The 13,510-nt window shown below is 45.8% G+C and overlaps 1 protein-coding gene across 1 annotated transcript in view; it reads right to left on the reverse strand.

The window, feature by feature from the left end:
• The window catches only part of LOC138528217 (extracellular calcium-sensing receptor-like), a 165,117-nt gene that overhangs the window by 39,994 nt on the left and 111,613 nt on the right, over nucleotides 1–13,510 (reverse strand). The window lies entirely within an intron of this gene.

Raw genomic sequence — 13,510 nt, forward strand, 5'->3', positions numbered from 1 at the left:
ACCAGGGTACCAACCAGGGTAATCTTAATAAACTCCAGACGACCCAAAATAATGCCATTAGAGGAGCCCTCAACATCCCCTGATCTTCCCACATTTCAAAAACCAGGAAAAACCTCAACTGGCTCTCAGTCGCCCAAAGGATCTCCCTGAAAAAACTGGCCCTCACCTACAAATGCGTCAACCACCAGGCTCCCTCATACCTAGCCTCGCGCTTCACTCAATATACACCAGCACGAGCACTCAGATCTGCACAAAACCAAGGTCTTGCGATCCCTAGATTCAAGCTTCAATCTGCTGGAGGCGCCAGCTTCCTGTCTTGGCAGCCAAGCTTTGGAACACCGTACCACTCCTGATCAGAACCCTGCCTTCATTCAACCAATTCAAACACAAAGCCAAGCTTTGGTTAGTTACTTTGTACTAACAACTGCTCCTCTTTACTGAACGGGCCACCTGGGACCCTTCTTGCATTGATGATCAATGCCTGATTTGTAACGTCTACTGTTTACTTGTTTCAATTTGTCAGGATTATTGTGATGATACGTAATGTACTGCTCCCTTACTTGTAAATACAATGTAACTGCTCTACTAAGATATGCGCCCGGTTGCCCTTGGGCCTGGCCTGCACTATATAAATAAAACAAATACAAATACAAATACCACTTGAATATCTAGATTACCAGGATGTCTTCCAAAAAGAACATGCCAATGTTTTGCCCCCGCATAGACCTTACGATTGCCAGATTGACCTCGTGCTTGGAGCCCAAATTCCCTGCAGCCGGATTTACGCCCTAACTGAGCAAGAAAACCAATATCTTAAAACTTACCTGGATCAGAATGTGGCAAACGGTTGTATCCGCCCATCCAAGTCCCTTGCTTCCTCGCCCCTCTTCTTTGTGCCTAAGAAGGAAGGGGACTTAAGGTCCTGTATTGACTACAGAGCTATCAATCAGATCACAGTAAAAAAACTGATACCCCTTACCACTTATACCAGAGCTCCTGGATCAGGTGAAACACGCTCAGATTTATAAAAAGTTGGATTTGCGAGGGGCCTACCATCTTGTGAGAGTCAAAAAAGGAGACGAGTGGAAGACGGCTTTTCGCACGAAGTATGGCCTCTTTGAATACCAGGTCATGCCTTTCGGGTTATGTAACGCCCCTGTGGCGTTCCAATTCTTTTTGAATGACTTTCTCTGTGAGTTGTTGGACGTTTGCACACTGGTCTACATAGATGATATTCTCATCCACTCAAATTCCAAGGAAGAACATGTCGGTCATGTCCACGCAGTCTTAGAAAAACTCCAACAACAGCAGTTGTATGCCAAGCTGGAAAACATTTCTTCCATGTGACCGAAGTCGAATTTTTCAGTTTCATGCTCACACCAGAGGGGGTACATATGGACACACGGAAGGTGGACTCAATCTTCCAATGGCCCTCACCAACATCCACGAAAGAAGTAGAAAGTGTGCTCGGCTTCGCTAATTTCTATTGGGTTCTCACAAATTGTTCACCCAATCACTTCCTTGCTGAGAAGAACAAGAAATTCCACTGGTTCACAGAAGCTGAAGAAGCTTTTAAGAAGTTGAAGCTTGCATTTACCACAGCACCAGTTCTTCAGCATCCTGGACCAGACCTACCATACGTGGTTGAAACAGACGCTTCAAACATAGCCATGGGAGCAGTGTTGTCCCAAAGAGACCTGGAAACTGGACAGTTACATCCCGTCACATTCTGGTCCAGCAAATGTTCTGCCCCCAAATTGAACTACGCGATCACAGATTAAGAACTACTGGCGATCAAGGCAGCATTCAAGGCATGGAGACACCATCTTCTTGGGGCAAGACACACAGTCACCGTTATCACGGACCACCGTAACTTACAATACTTGAAGACTGCCAAGGCGCAATCCTTGCGCCTGCTTCGCTGGGCGCTCTTTTTCACAGAATATGACTTTATCATCACCTAGAGACCTGTAGTACGGAATGGGAAAGCAGATGCACTATCATGTATGAGTGAAGAAAAAGAGGCCTTTACAACAACTGATCCTGTGGCCATCATTCTCGAAGAACGAATCCAAACCACGATCGCTGCTACCACGTGTATAGATGACTTAAAAAATAGTTTGCAGTCCCAAATGAATCAGACAGCACAACAGGAATGGCTTTTGAAGGGAGACCAGTATACCATCGAAAACACTCTACCATACTTTCAAGGACGGTTATATACCCAGGACAAGAAACTGCAAACTCAAATTATCACAAACTATCAAGATTCATTAGTGGAAGAACATCCTGGAATAGCCGAGACGCAGGCTAAAATAAAGCAAAACTACTAGTGGCCCACTTGGAGAAAAGATATTGCCCAATTTGTGGCAACCTGTGGTGTCTGCGCACAACACAAATCTCATAAGCAAAACCCTGCTGGTTTACTACATCCCTTGAAGGTTCCGCCAGCACCTTGGCATACACTATCAATGGACTTTATCACAGATCTTCCTCCCTGCAATGGTTACAACACCATCTTAGTCAATGTGGATTTGTCCTCTAAAATGGCCCATTTCCTCCCTCTGAAAGGACTTCAAAACTGAATCGACTCTCGCTACTGTGTTCTTAGAACAAATTGTCCGGTTACATGGATTTCCATCAATATTGATATCGGATTGTAGGACTCAATTTGTTTCCGCCTTTTGGAGAAGGTGTTGTGCAATTGCCGAAAATGACCTCCGATTGCCCACTAGCCATCACCCTCAAACCAATGGGAAAACTGAACAAACTAATTAGACGTTAGAGCAATATTTAAGGTGTATGCTACAGCACTCTGAAGACTCCTGGAAAAACAAACTCTGGATAGCCGAGTATGCATACAACAACTCGGTTCACACTAGCACTGGACAAACCCCATTCTATACTCTACAAAGAAGACATCCATGGACATCAGTGTTTGATCCACCCAATACTTTGGAAATGCCAGCAATAAAAACCTTGCATAAAACCATCACTCAGGTTCTTGCGGAAGCAACGGGACCTTGACTAAGGCCAAAGAAAGACAAAAACTGTTTGCTGACCGGCACTGAAAGGAAGTTCCTGATTACCAGATTGGGGATAAAGTCTGGTTAGCATCCAGACACATACCACTGAAAGGACCACGGGCCTTCTGCCCCAGATATTTGGGCCCCTATACTATGAAATTGGAGTTACCATCTCATATGAAGATCCACCCAGTATTTCATGACTCTATCCTCAAACCAATTAAACCGGATACTCAGATTAGTCCTCCACCAGAGCCAGAATTACTAGACGGGGAACCAGAGTATGAAGTTAAGTCCATGTTAGACTCCAGGGTGGTTCGGTCCGAATTGTATTACCTTATAGACTGGAAAGGTTACGGACCTCAAGACCGAACATGGGAACCCAGCTAACACGTCCATGCTCCACGTTTAATCAAGCAATTCCATTGCGATAATCCCATCAAGCCAGGACCAGAAGAAAGACCACCCTTGAGAGGGGCCTTGAGGGGGAGTTCTGTCATGGTTATCGGGCAAGGACACAGACCATACAGGGTCACACACACAGGGGGCCGGGCGGACACAGTCCTGGCACCTTTGGCGCCAGGCTCATAAAGAACAATAAACAAGACATTCATTGGGGTCAAAAAATACCTTTATTATGGACATAGCATTTGGGTTGCCTGACACGTACTGACTCACTAGGAGTGGCAGGGTGTGGCAGGCAAGTCAAGACTAGTGAGCGTGCCCATGATCACAGCTATAGAAGTTGTTCTGATCCCTGAGGCATGCATGTAACGATCACCGCTGCCTGGGATTCAAATTACCATTAGAAGTCCTGTCATCTGCCTCCATACTTACCACCTGGGGGATCCTGCTCTCACCTGTGCGTGTCTTCTTGGCACTGCAGCTCACCTTTACATCTTCCGGAGCGCAGGCATCTTCATGTTGGCCTCGCGGCTCACCTTCAAATATCTCGGTGTGCTGACATCTTCATCTTGGCACCGCGGCTCATCCTCCATTCTTCCAGGACGCTGGAATCATCATCCTGACACCGCAGCATGACGCGCTCCACCCGCGACTGCAGCACCAGCAAATAAAAGCGATAGGCAAGGTTAGACACTTAACAGACATTGAGTTTAAGGTTGCACTACCATCAAACCTCGCGCTTTCCCTTAAACCATCACTCACCTGTTGTCGGACATTGCGGTTTCATCCATCTTCATCCTGGCCGTGTCCCGCATCTCCACAGCTGCTGTTGGGCCGCAACTCCACCTATTTGGAAGAAAGCAGAAGAGAAAACCTTATTCAGGAATTAACAACATTGAGAGCAAGACAGAAAATAGAAAGAGGAAAAAACAAGAGACATTGAGAGACACTTACCACCAACCAGGAGGAGCATAGTCGCAGCTGGACTGGACTATATCTATCAGGGATCAGTGAAGGAACTAGATCCCATCAATAAGCACCCCTGCCAGAAGTAGCAGGACGGAGATCTCATCATCCATACTTACCAGGTGAGCCTTATGGGCCGGTACGTGCCCACAGAAATCGCACCTTGGGTTGAACGGTTTGGGAGGTAGAACAATCACCAATCAGCACACTCACGTTTTCTCATATCCACGCAGGAGCAGTGCCACCAATTGTTGCCACCCACAGCTTGTCCGAGGGGGAGAAACCTGAAGGGGGTGATCTAACCACGGGGAGGGCTGCAACAGTGCCACAGGACCTCCACAGAGACCAGGTGAGCGTAAAACCTCTGTTTGTGCCAATCCAGTTCAAATGTGAGGGAGAACGGGAAGCCCCATCTGTAGTGCTCTCCTTTTTCCTTTAACCCCTTTGTGCGGGACATGCACATCCGTCTCCTGGCCAGGGTCAACGAGGATAGATCTTGGAAAATCATCACTCTTGCTGTCCCTTGGGTGATTGAACCTCTCTTCTTTGCATTCTGCAAGTTTCTGGTCTTATCACTGTCGTTATGGAATTGGGCCAGGACGGTCCTGGGACCCCCGGTAGACTACCCCCGGCTCTATGTATCCTTTCAATCTTTACCTCATCAATGGAGTCATCCTCATAACTTCATTGAGCGTTCTATTCAAGTCTCGTTCTGACTCTCCTTTGTCTGGGATGCCAGAGAGTCTCCGGTTGTTCTGTCATTCGCTGTTTTCCAAATCGTCCATCTTGAGACGGAATTCCTCTTCCCGACTCTGCATTTCGGCTATCCTTTGATCCATTTGCGTTTCCTGAGTGCTCAGTGAGGTCTGGTTGTTTTAAACTTCCTCTAGTCTATCCTCCATCTTGTCGATCCGCTGAGTAATCTTGTTGACCCTGCCGCCAATGTCCGCCCTCATGCTCCTTATTTCTTCCATCAGGGCTGCCATGTCTCCCTTGGTTGTCACTGATTCTTCCACTGGTGTCGCCATGGTAGGCATATGCGTGGTCTCTGACCTGGGGTGATGTGGTATATATTTGTAGAGAAAGATTGTTTTTACAAACACACTGCGCACACACACAGATTAGATTAAAGTTGGTGTATATTTAATCCACAAAAAACAGTAGCCTGACACGTGTTTCGAGCAACATGCTCTTCTACTGAGGCTACAGGTTTGTGTACATGGGAGATAAACCAGTACAAGAAATTTAATATACATGTAAACGACCCAAACAAGGAAGCAAAAAACCAAGTGGATGGTTAACACACCGAAACAATGTAAACATTGAAGGCAGGGGTTATCAGCCACATTATACAACAAACATACATGGTGTCAAGTAATACATTTGCAAAACAAAATATCACAATTCGTAGGGAGAGGAACAATTTCATACAAACACCCAATGTCATGATGGAGCATAAAAATAAAAGGTGGAAAGAGAAGGGTAGGGGTGAAGAGGGGTGAGAAAGAACAGAGAAGTGCATTAGCAATGTTGATCAAGGTTGGTCACACAGTTAGTTAGTCAATGAACGAAAACTGAGTTAGGTACCTGTTAATGGGTACCCTTTGAATTGGAAGCTAGGCAGGAGAAAAGAAAAATAAATGATTGTGAAAAAAGGGGGCTTATTTCCCCAGAGCGGGACATATTGTCGCGTGTACTAGCCTTGAACTGAACTTACCAGGGGTATGTATAGAAGCAAATAATATAGAACTGCGGGCTCCACTGTAGAAATAACATACAGTGAATCAATGATAACTTTTAGAATAAGCGGTAAATTAAGTTGATGACATTTAAGTAATTGACAATAATAAGGCGGTAGCAAAATTCTACATACCTTAAAATGCTGTTGCAAGAACTAATTGAAAGCGAGTTCGCACTGCCAGCGTTGATTATATTTTCCGAGAACATTCAGCCTCCTTTTTTGAGCATGTAGAACTGGTCAAAGAACTACTGTTATGTGCACTCTCCAATAATGTGTTCTTGTTCAACAATTCTTATTATAGACAGCTGATTGGCATAGCAATGGGAGCTAACTATGCTCCAGCCCTTGCTCATATATTCATGCACCATTACGAGCAACTGTATGCCTTTGCTAATGCTATGTTCTTACCGTATATTCACACATGGAAAAGATACATAGATGATGTGGTTCTAATTTGGACTCCCTCAATGATTTTGTGACGTACCTTAATCCCAACACATGGGAGATTCAATTCACCTATACGTTCAGCCTCAGCAATATCAATTTCTTGGACTTATCCATTAGTATTTCTGACAACAAATTTGTAACAAAGACTGATCGCAAATCCACCTCAGCTAATGCAGTTTTACATGCAAGCAGCTGCCACAAGAAATCTGTTACAAAAAATATCCCGAAAGGAGAATTTGTATGTGCTAGACGTAACTGCTCCTCAAACAAGGACTTCATTACGGAATGTGCACTTATCCGCAACTGTTTCTTGTCAAGAGGCTATGACAGTAGCCTACTTGATAAGGCTCTACGGGAGGTTAAGTCTATGAAGAGAGAGGATCTGCTTACTCCGAAAGTACGTCCCCATAGTACTCACAGTAACAAATTGAAATTTATTACCAGGTACAATGCAGATAGTTCTAGTCTGTACAAGATTGTAAACAAGCACTGGCATATTTTACAGCTCGACAGAGATATTGGTTCCTGGGTAGATGACTTGCCCAACTTCATCTACACCAGGGCTAATAACCTCAAGAGCATCCTCTCATCGTCCTTCATGTCCAACCCACAACAAAAAACTACTTGGTTACACCAACCAGACAACAAAGGTTTTCGGAAATGTGGGGGATGTTCTATGTGTGCCTATGTACAGGAAACCTGCACAATTGATTTTGGCCATTTGGGCACTCACAGAATTCAATCCTTTATTAATTGCAATACTAAATTTTGTGTATACTGCATTATATGAGTTTGTGGACAGTGCTATATTGGCAGTACAATTTGACTGCTTAAGATCAGGATAAGGGAACACTTGGCATTCATTTCCCAGGTAGATTCTAAGTACCCACTGTCGGTACATTGGCGACAAACTCATCAAATGGATGACAAGGCGCAAATCAAATTTACTGGGATGGTGAAAGTGACCCTGCCACAACGTGGGGGCAATTTAGTCCTTAAACTGAGACAATTAGAGGCTCACCTCATCTGCCAATACCGTACTGTAACACACGGTCTCAATACAGACCATGAATTATCTGTATTCTTATGAGCACTGTGCCTTCATTGTGGTTCCTTATGTGCAAATTGCCTCATGGACAACAAGTTAGGTTGTCACTTTTGATTTTAATGTTGGTCACACAACTAGTTTTCAGTCTATTCAGACTTTAGAAATTCAGCATTCCCACATGAGGTGGGGATTAAATGGCATATGCATCGGTGCATACTAGTCCCCGCGACCCACTTGGGTGGCAGACTATCATTCTCGCATTCAATTCACCCATTGGCTGAGGCGCCGTTTTCACAATTGTTTATTTCCTTACATCTTTTCAAGGGCATCATGGCCCTTATTCCGCCGTCGCTCTTATTCACATGCGCATACATTCTTTGATGGGGGACTTTCATTCCCCCTCCCTTTTTAATTCTAGACCTTTATATTGCTCCACGCTTCATGGTTTTTTATGTAAGGCTGTCTTGCTTAATTAAAACACCTTCGCCGTTTTTCCTTTTTCTTTGCAAACTCAGACCTCTCTGTGAATTGCCCTTTCAGCCTGTGAGCGCTTCTCAGACTTTGAAGTTTTACTCACCTAAGATGGCGTCCTATTTCTGACACTCAGACCTTTTTGCAACGATCGGACTCACATCTATGAATGCAAGTAGGAGCCGCGCACGCCTATCTCCTGTCCTCATACACAGCGGAGACGCTGGTAAGAATAGTACTTGCGCGTAGACCCCTAGCTCTTCAGAGGGTCTACGCACCTTGTTAATGAGCGGCTAGACGCGCACCTTTGACCACTCTCTAATTACCTTTTATCCCCTTCTTTCGTTCTTCCTCATGCTGGGCTCGCACTCCTGTGCTTGTTTTCAATTTTGGTGGGTGTATCCAGTCTCAGTGCGAACTCGCTTTCAATTTGATCTTGCAACAGCATCTTAAGGTATGTAGAATTTTGCTACTGCCTTATTATTGTCAATTACTTAAATGTCATCAACTTAATTTACCGCTTATTCTAAAAGTTATCATTGATTCACTGTATGTTATTTTTACAGTGGAGCCCGCAGTTCTATATATTTTTGCTTCTATACATACCCCTGGTAAGTTCAGTTCAAGGCTATTACACGCGACAATATGTCCCGCTCTGGGGAAATACCCCCCTTTTTTCACAATCATTTATTTTTCTTTTCTCCTGCCTAGCTTCCAATTCAAAGGGTACCCCATTAACAGGTACCTAACTCAGTTTTCGTTCATTGACTAACTAACTGCGTGACCAACCTTGATTAACATTGCTAACGCACTTCTCTGTTCTTTCTCACCCCTCTTCAACCCTACACTTCTCTTTCCTCCTTTTATTTTTACACTCCATCATGACATTGGGTGTTTGTATGAAATTGTTCCTCTCCCTACGAATTGTGATTTTTTGTTTTGCAAATGTATTACTTGACACCATGTATGTTTGTTGTATAATGTGGCTGATAACCCCTGCCTTCAATGTTTACATTGTTTTGGTGTGTTAACCATCCACTTGTTTTTTTGCTTCCTTGCTTGGGTCGTTTACATGTATATTACATTTCTTGTACTGGTTTATCTCCCATGTACACAAACCTGTAGCCTCAGTAGAAGAGCATGTTGCTCGAAACACGTGTCAGGCTACCGTGTTCTGTGGATTAAATATACACCAACTTTAATCTAATCTGTGTGTGTGCGCAGTGTGCTTGTAAAAACAATCTTTCTCTGTCCCATTTGTTGTAGGACGTGGCAAGTCCACACTACGTAGGTCATTGCGCTGAATCTCGCTGTCCTTCTTTTTCCAACCTTGCTTCTGGTATATATTTGTAAATTGCCAACTTCTGCCTTATTTCCATGCACCCCGTTCATGATGCCTGTGCGTAGTCCCCTGTGCGCCCCGTTCAACACTGCTCCCCTTTGAGTAATTTTGATGCCTCTGTTGCAACAGTTCCTCCTACGGTGCGATGTTCTCATTGGCCTCGGTGTTACCACTTTTGCCCCTGTGGTGGGCACGCACTCCTACATCGGAGGCCCACACCACAAGGGAGCAGTTCGAGATAAGGGGTAAGCAGATCACTGCCCTTTCGAATGGCTTGTCTCTCCTCCGTGCCCAGCCGATGCCAGGTTATCAGCCCTCTTTGGGATCTTTCCCTTTACAAATGAACTATCGTGGGCCTTGCACTCCCTCCGCTCTCCCTGGGCTGCATCTGTCGTTGACTCGGTTATTCCTCTGTTCAAGACCTTGGAGGAGGGCACACACACCCAGGATTGGAGGCCCAACCCTCCCTGGATGTATTAATGTCTCCTGTTTGATGTGCTCCTAGTATGTGTCTGTCACCTGAGGTATACCACAAGGATGGCGGGTTGCTCTGACGCAGAGGTGCACTGTATTAGTATTTGGGGGGTTGGGACATCTGGGGCCAGGCTGTTGTGCGGCCAACCGCACACCCCACAGTCCCCCTCCGCTGTCTAAGGTGGCCGCCGCCTTGATGAGCTGCGCTCCACATGGGCCACACAGGGACATCATTCGGAATAAGCAGGCCCGAACCTGAGGAGCTCCCAAGTTAGTCCCAAGGCAGCACGCTCTCCCCACGGTGATTGATCCAAAACCGTTACAAGTGGCACAGGGCCCCTGCTGTTTTCCTTCTTGTCAGGGGTCCACTTCTCCAGTGCAGATGCGTGCCCCGGTTTACACTATGTACTGGTCCTCCACATGGGCCCCTGCGCCATAGCACAAACTACGCTGTGGCCCAGCCACTCCTCCTTCTGGATAGGTGATGTTGGTGCCCAGCCGTCACAGCGTACCCCCCTGAATTGTAGGCCACTATGGGGTCCACAGGTGTGTGGGGCCCTGCCACCAACTGTCCCACTCAGACTCGCAGGCACCACAGGTAAGTCTATGCTCTTCAGAGAGCGTGCCGTGCCTCGGCAATGGTGGCTCATTGATTTGTGCTCCGTGTTCGCCACCTCTGCGTGTAGTGGTTCACAAGCACCCTCCCCCGTTGCACACCACTGGGGGTGTGTGTCCCCAATCCTGTCTGTTATGTCCTTCCGTCACCTTACCGCAATAGTAGGCAGGCGGGAGCAAGTGTGCGCTCTCGCACTACCGGGAACTTCGGTTTTGAAAGTCCCGCTGGCTCACTGCTGTTCTCTCTCGCTGTCTCCCTCCTCCAAATATGCGGCGTCCCTGCTGAGAGAGCTTTTCAACCGGCGCACTTGTCGTTAAAGGCAGCCCGGGCCACCTGGACTTTGCCCCAGCTCCCGCCACTGATTCTGCCATGCTGCAGGTCTCCTCGTAAGCGTCACCAGCCCTCGCGCTGGCATTCTATCCCCCTCCACGCTGGGCCTCTGCAGGTCAAAATTCCACTTTCGATTTCCCCAGCGCTTGTCACAGCTGGTTCCCAGGGATTCCTGGACTGATTTATTCCGTTCCTGGGGCAGCTGATACAGGAAAGGTTCTGACACCCCCCTGCACTCTCTCACTTGGGGTGGCGGGGTTGAAGTGGGGGCTCAGACCGCTTCAAGGAACCGTTCGGAGAGAGGTTCACGTGGAGGCAGATTTCATCCACGCACCCCCAGGTTGCCTCGGCTGTCTGACTTTGAAAGCGCTTTGGTTAGGTCAACCTGCTTATCTTTCCAAGAAGTTGTATATTTTAAGTAGAAACGAAAAACCAGAAATAAAGACAATTTGGTACTTTGTATATCAAAGGTGAGAAACGCTCAAACTAAAAAACAGGCCTTTTCTATCACCGTGCAAACCTTTTGGAATTCCCTTCCAACCTGTATTTCTATAGCAGCCTCTTTACTTCATTTCAGAAAATTGCTGAAAATAAACCTTTTTCCTAGAAATTGAATCTATTTCATCACTGATGCGATTAGGTCTTATTTTCTGTTACCTGAATCTCCCTTGTATTTTATGTTTTTATTTGAATTATATTTCTCTGTTATCATTTGTTGATAAAGTGTGTGCTATATAAATTAATAAATGAGGCGTGCACGGCACAAAAGGAACATTTTAATGAATTCTTAAAGTTTTTTCTCGAAATGTGCATCCTTCTTGTTAACATGTATGTTATCCTTACTCTTTCTATTACATGGGAATATGGTCTTAGGCTGTCTGTGTATTTTATCGGAATGTACAGTTATATTGTATATTTCTATTGTTATGTATTGTGTTTTAACAATTGTATGTTTTTATGGAAATGTGTCTTATTTTCAAAAATTAACGTTATTGATTAATCGATAAATAAATAAAAATATATTAAAATAAAAGTAATTTTTAAATGAGCCTCTGATACTTCTATCTTTCAATAAAAAATAATTCTGTTGCAAAACTACGTTAAAAAAAGTATTAATTACAAACAGACCAATTAACATGGGGTTTGGGGCTCTGGTACCCTCAGCACCCTAAACCTGTGGCTTAAAAAACAACTAATTGTCAAACAATATAGTCCTTGATGTCCAGTACTTACATGAAGCTCAACCCCTCCAAGACTGAATTCTTACTGCTGACCAACAAGACTGAACACCCTGACACCCAGACTTGGCTCTCTGCTATGAACCTCAAGGGCTTCACACCCCAACTGGCAATCTCTGCCAAGTCCCTTTGGTTCAACATCAACAAAAACCTCACGTTCAAACAGCACATAGCAAGAAAGACAGCAACAGCCTGATATCAATTTAACCCTTCATCCCAGAAAAAACATTCAGATCTGCTGTGCAAGCCTTTGTCTTCTCCTACCTGCATGGTGGTGATGCCATTTTGGAAAGCCTTCTACCAATTACATTGGCCCCCCTGAGCTGCGCCCTGCATGCTGCAGCAAGACTCATTAAAGTATTCTGCAAATTCGACCACATCACACCAACCCTCATCGAACTTGGCCGGCTCCCGCTACAAATCCATACCATCTTCTAATCCTGCTGCATCATCTACAAGGCTGTCACACTGAGGTCCCCAAGCCCCCCATCATCGCATCCTGCTCCATCATCTACAAGGCTGAGACCCTGAAGTCCCCAAGCCCATATCATCACATCCTTCTGCATCACCTACAAGGCTCACCCTGAAGTCCCCAAGCCCCTATCATCACATCCTGCTCCATCAGCTACAAGGCTGAAACCCTGAAGTCCCCAGGCCCCTATCATCACATCCTGCTGCATCATCTACAAGGCTGAGACCATGAAGTCCCCAAGCCGCTATCATCACATCCTGCTCCATAATCTACAAGGTGGTCACCCTGAAGTCCCCAAGCCCCTATCATCACATCCTGCTCCATCATCTACAAGGCGGTCACCCTGAAGTCCCCAAGCCCCTATCATCAAATCCTGCTGCATGATCTACAAGGAGGTCACCCAGAAGTCCCCAAGCCCCTATCATCACATCCTGCTGCATCATCTACAAGGCCGTCACCCTGAAGTCCCAAAGCCCCTATCATCTAATCCTCCTGCATCCTCTACAAGGCTGTCACCCTGATGTCCCAAAGCTCCTATCCTCAAATCCTGCTGCATCGACTACAAGGCTGTCACCCTGAAGCCCCCAAGCGTCTATCATCTAATCCTGCTGCATCCTCTACAAGGCTGTCACCCTGAAGTCCCCAAGCCCCTATCATCAAATCCTGCTGCATAGACTACAAGGCTGTCACGCTGAGGTCCCCAAGCCCCTATCCTCTAATCCTGTAGACTGCATAGACTACAAGGCTGTCACCCTGAGGTCCCCAAGCCCCTATCATCTAATCCTGTAGCTGCATAGACTACAAGGCTGTCACGCTTAGGTCCCCAAACCCCTATCATCTAATCCTGTAGCTGCATAGACTACAAGGCTGTCACCCTGAAGTCCCCAACCCCTATCATCTAATCCTGTAGCTGCATAGTCTATAACGCTGTCAC

Source organism: Ambystoma mexicanum, chromosome 7q (genome assembly GCF_040938575.1).
Source record: "Ambystoma mexicanum isolate Mex_15411 chromosome 7q, UKY_AmexF1_1, whole genome shotgun sequence".
In the NCBI taxonomy this organism is placed as follows: Eukaryota; Metazoa; Chordata; class Amphibia; order Caudata; family Ambystomatidae; genus Ambystoma; species Ambystoma mexicanum.